The sequence below is a fragment of the Lygodium microphyllum genome, chromosome 13 (genome assembly GCF_053477565.2).
Source record: "Lygodium microphyllum isolate KBCC chromosome 13, Lygodium_microphyllum_v1.1.10, whole genome shotgun sequence".
In the NCBI taxonomy this organism is placed as follows: Eukaryota; Viridiplantae; Streptophyta; class Polypodiopsida; order Schizaeales; family Lygodiaceae; genus Lygodium; species Lygodium microphyllum.
The window spans coordinates 133,142,980-133,149,147 of NC_141147.1; positions in this window are offsets into that span (position 1 = coordinate 133,142,980).

The following is a 6,168-nucleotide window of genomic DNA, read 5'->3' on the forward strand; positions in this document are numbered from 1 at the left end:
TCAACTATATGAGTGCTCAAATTTGTAGCACTTATCACACTCTTCATTTTTAGCTATAGAGCACTTGAATTCGATGTTGTATGCAAAAGTTATGGCAAAAATACGAAAGTGTTGTCAAGTTGTCATAACTATCCACGACTTCTACAACATACTCTATATCCACTCAAAATGGGTAAAATGGCCAGAATATGAAAGTGTTGTCAAGCTGCCATAACTGTCCATGACTTCTGCAACATACTCTGTATCCACTCAAAAGGAATCTCCTTGGCAAGCTAGGAGCAAGTTAAAACAAGTTGGGAAAAGAAAAGACTCGATGCATATCCTGAGAGGAAGAAACAATGGTTGTCATAAAACTTTGAGCTAAAGCTTTGAATTCAAGCTAAAGTAAAGAATAAAGAAGCTCCTCGAATGGTTGGCTTTGATACCAGTTGAAAGATAGAGCTTGAGTGGAAGCACACAAGCGAAAGCAAGAGCTATGGTAGATGGAGCAAGAGACCAAGAGTGAGAGACACTGTATATGGAAACTCTAATAGTCACAATGTGTGAATTGTCTTCCCTTATTCAATAGTCACTAAAAGAATAAAGAACAAAGTTTAGGACCCCACAAGTATGCCCTAGACACCCAAATGGATGCTAGGCAAGTAAATGGATGCTAGTCACTTGCTGTGTTATGTACTTAGATGGATCTCAATCTCTTTTTCTATTTGCCCATCGTGGTTACTCAAATGTTGTAGCAATGGTGCTTGGGGTTTGGATCCATGAAGCCCTTGGATGAAATCACCTTTATAAGGATGCACCTAAGGAATAAGCATCTTAAAAATATATATAGCACGATACTCAAGAACGATAGAGCTTTAAGGAAAGAAGGCATGATAGGCTACTAAGAAGAAATGAGGAAGAAGAAGCAATCATTGTTTTGACATCAAAATGGTCTAAAAGAAGAAGACGAAGAAGACAAAGTAGCAACTCTCCCATGTGAGTGTAAAATTGTCTCTAAATTCGATTACATTCTTGAATCATTAATTAAAGTAATATACCTACTCTAATAGACTTGGTGTTTTGCCAAAAAATAAGCTATCAACTAACTTCATATTCTCGTTCTTATCTTAATAAATTTAAATAATCAAATGAAGTTCTTGGTTTTGATTAGCAACAACTTATGTGATCATAGAAGTTAGGCAATTGGCAAAACTAAGGTGATGCCTTGTTACTAGCACAACTAAGATAACTTATGTGACTTATGTGATGAGTACGACTTGACACAAATTGAATGTGGCAATTAGGTGTTTTGTATCCATTTAATTTAGGTGTGGGCATCCCCGTTTTAGGCATTCTAGTTGTGGCAAGGTGCACTCCATGGGCTATCCCTAACACCATATACCTGTTTGTCCCCAAATCACTTCATTCCATTGCAAAGCCTTGGACGTGGTGTTGACCTAGTAAATAAACTAAGGCTTGGTGAGAAGAGTTTTCTAAGTGCTAGGTATGTTTTGATTTTGTGAAAAAGACGCTAGTTTGGTCCACTATGGCTTGTGTTTTTTATGATCCCCACAAACGTGTTATAGTGAATACATTATATGGTTAAAGCTAATAGCTTTGTCACATGGGTGGCAATGTGTTGAGTTTGAGGTTAAGAATGAATACTTATGCTTAAAATTAAGCCTACAATGTGAGAGCCGACAAGCTTATGACTTTCTAAGGACCAACATGAAATTTTTAAAAAGAAAACTCCAAAATAGAAGAAAAAAAATCAAACAAGCAAGTAGTGTGAGTGAGTGAGAAAGAGGAAATCATATACCTACCTACCTAGAAAAGAAACCAGCTAGGGAAGACATATTGATATTGCTATAGGCCACGAGAGAGAGAGAGAGAGAGAGAGAGAGAGAGAGAGAGTCTATTGCCAAGAAAAGTAAGCCTTCCATTTGTTGCCAAGAAAAGATGGACTTCCGTTCTCCCTCTAAAAAATATCCACCAACCTTGCAACCTCTTTCCTTAACAAGTGGCTCACTTACACATGAAGCATCCCAACATTAGAATGAACTAATGCCTTTAATGCCTGACTGAGTGTAATATCTCCATGCAATTAAAAATTAGTTGGTTAATTCGAAAGTTAGTTAGTCAATTAATAAGTTAGTAAGATTACTAACTAAAGACTAACTAAGGTAAAAACTAACTAACATTAATAATTAACAATTTTTATTTAATTAAAATATATATATATTAAAAAATCGAGAGTCATAAATCTGATATTTTTCTCAGATTGACAAGAACCGTAGCCACCCTTCACGGAAGTTACAGCGTGAACGAGAGTTATAAGCCATATTAATCACTAGTCTAAAAATATTAGATTTTTGGATAAGACTAGTATATTTTAGATATTATCCTAAAAACATATGGATATTTCTAGAACTGGATGCCATTTAAAAAAAAATACAAGTGATGTTTTAGTTAGTTTTGGAGATTTTAGAAAAAGAAAAAAAAATAAAGAGAGAGATTGGCAAAATCATGCGTGGTCGTGATCGCAGTCTATAGGCATTAGACAACACTTCAAACAGGGAGAGAAAGAAGGAGTGATCTGAAAGATTTCTAATCAAGTGTCTTGGAGTTTTACCTTCCTTTCGTAGCCAATGGAACCATCAGATTTATGATTTGAGCATCAGATCATTGATTTTTCCAAGATCCCGTCCATAAAGAGCTCCTCTTCTCAGCCACAACCCTTCTTCTCTAATTCACAATAAATATGAGGCATGGGAAGGCATAAGGAAGGACAAGGAGACCCCGAGAGGCTGCGAGAAAGAGGTAGAGAGAAGGATACCCCTCCAAGAGATTGCGAGAAGGAGCTTGAGAGAGAGAGAGAGAGAGAGAGAGAGAGAGAGAGAGAGAGAGAGAGAGAGAGAGAGAGAGAGAGGAGTTATCCCGAGAGGCTGCGAGGGAGAGAGTTAGTTAAATTTTTCATGTCTCGATCTTCGACTAAGCCATCTTCTCTTACGCTCTCCTATCTCGAATCTATCCCACCTTCTTTATCTCTCAAATCTGCTTGCGGACGATGGCCTCCAAGCAAAGGATGTCACATGCATCACTGTCAATTCAACTACGGTACCGGTCATAAGTAATGTATTCCCAAATTGATAGATTCTTGCTTTGATTCTCGTATGAGATACATTAGGCCCCATACTATGATGCACGAGTATAGGTCATCGAAAACGATAAATTTTATCTCACATATTCGAAAGATGGAGCTTGCAAAGTGCATGTATCAAGGGAAGTTAATTGCACCTAGTTGCATATGGCTTGTTCGTTGATAGAGCAATTACAAGGAATAATCGGTTAGGGGTTATGAATGGCATAATCATAAAAAGAATGACATTAAAAATTGTGCATACAAGTGCTAAGTAAATTTTACATAGAATCACTCTTTGATCCCAAGGGGGAGAGCAGATATGCGATGGAAATGTTATCACAACTATTCTTGCATTGTTTGGGAAGAATACAATTGGTTTTTTGTTGGTTGATCGAACAAACATCCAAAATGCTTTTACATTCAATTGGTTGTGGCTTATTGTTTGGATGATTGTTTCAAGTGCTTGTGATTTATGGAAAATGCATGGCAAGGGTCTGTGATGACAAGTTGCCATGGGGATAAAGGAATGTTTTTCTAGAAAATGATATTAGGGTTGAATGCCTTGTTATGTGGATTCCTAAAGGATTTAATTAATGAAGGATATATATGCACGGGTGGATCACCTCCAAGATCACACCGCGGATTAACCTAAAGAGGGCACTGCTCGATTCATGGGTCGAAGGTCGAGTGGTGAAAAGGCCAACCACGGGAATGATGTTTCACTCCTAGATAGCTTGTAGGTCAAGTGGAGCTCTGGACACCCCTTGCTAGGTCTAGAATGGAGTTGAGGACCTTAGTGGCCCCCAACGTCTGGGCATGTTGGGAGATCCTATTCTAGATAAAGGATAGAATTTGTGGTGCCATGTGATTTGGACCAGTTACTTCTGTTGGACAAAAGTGATACATAATTTCTCCTATATGGACAGGAGACAAAGATTAACTTGCAGATAAGTTAAGGAACTTGTTTATCAATAGATTGCTTGCTCTATATTCGTGTATGTGCTGTAAATTATGTGAACGAATCCCGTTCCTTAAAAGGCTTAATTAAGGAAGCCGATTTTAAATGTCACACATAAATGTGATGGGAGCTAATTAGATAACTAAAGAATGCCCATTGAGGGAAGTGGGTGGATGGAGCCCCCGACTGGTCTGTCCTACGACAGGGTGGTCCCAAAGAATTGGGAGGCTTCTCACAAGGTTTTACTGTCTTTAACCTTAGAAATTGTTAGGATAGAACCCTGATTCATGCCGTTTTAGAGGACCGAAATGGGACTATGCCCTATGGGCAGAGAGGTCGAGCAGCACATCCCTCTCATTTCCCATTCTCCTTGAACCAAGTGCGGTATGGGTCAACTTCGGCTTGGGTATCTTTGCGTAAAGTAGGATGTTCAGGACACGACATTAGAATGCTGTTAGGAGACCTTGGCCATTAGGAGCCCAGATTTCAGGTCGATCCTAGCGGGTTCAGCTGCGAACGTTCCATTGCGAGGCGGATTCGGGAAATCATAGGTGACAAACCCCAAAACATTCCATGGGAGTGTCGGGCAGCAATGCTTAGATTCGTTTCTCAATGGACCCACCAAAACGTGCTTGGACAGTTGATAAGTGGGCACGTTACACTGAGGGCCTCTACGATGCAGTTCAAGAGGATCTCTATATGTTTGTTATATAATATAAATACATAGATAATTAAATTATTATCATTAGTTAGTAGTTAATTATTTTATTAAAGTTATTTAGTTTATTAGTTAGTCATCATTAGTTTATTAATTAGTGTAGAACATGGTGCATGGGAGGATAATGCCTCATACGCCTTTAGATCTTAGGATCAATAGAAGGAGCCTTTTATAGCTCCATGCCTCCTACACTTCCCATTTTCTAATAAAGAGATTTGTGGTATCCAGTGACTTTGGAAGTTGAAAAGAGCATGTGCATTGACTTATGGTAGGGAGCTTGTATATTGACTTGTGGCTAGAGAGAATAACACTAAACCATTAGTGGCCTTATGCATGATATGATTAATGTGCTATTACAATTCAATTGATAATGTGTTATTTAAGTTATATTGTAGTACAATAACTTATATCAAAATTAATAGTGATAATAAATATTATAAAAATATTAGTTTAGTTTACATTGTAGTAATCACTAATTTGCATTTAGAATCAATGTAGCCTCATTTCATTTATTGTCTTGATCGTAGGCTTCACTACAACAAGGAAAGTGCGATCTTCATAAGAATAACCTTTGGTATGGTTAGAATCTATTTCAAAACTATGTTTTTTTACTACAACTTATGTTCATGATATTTAATAGTAAAGAAAAGAACATATCTTCTCCAAAGATGGGGAGAATAGCACATTCTTCCATATTTATTAAATAATAAAAAGACACGTGCAATTGCTTGTATAGCATGTTTTAATGCTTTTTTGTGTTATTACTATGATTTTACAAAGTTATAAGTTAATTCTTTACCAAAATACTAGAGTGAAATGTCAAAGCCACAGTATCTCAACCTTTGATCAAGCAACTTCTTAGGTTTTGGTTTTATGTTTTACAAGGTACTCTTTATTAAGACAACATGTTAGGTTGTACGATAGATTTCTAGTCAAATGTAATCAACATAAAAAACTTGAGAGTATTGTTCATCTCATGCATAGTTTAAAAGACACATATTCATTTTACCTAGATATGGTTTAAGCACATTTAATTCATCAAGATTAATGTAATTAATTGAGTATTGTTCATCTCATGCATAGTTTAAAAGACACATATTCATTTTACCTAGATATGGTTTAAGCACATTTAATTCATCAAGATTAATGTAATTAATTAAAAAACACACTTTCAATTCCCATACATAGCTCAAAAGACGCTTATTCATGTTGCCTAGATATAGCTTAAGGAACTTTTAGTTCACCAACATCAATATGATTCATCTAAACTTAATGAAAATAATCTAAATCAAATAGTTTTTTCAAATACAAAGATTAAGGTATATAACCATATTTAATCGTAGAATGGTGTTGGTGTCTTGATTAAAGCCA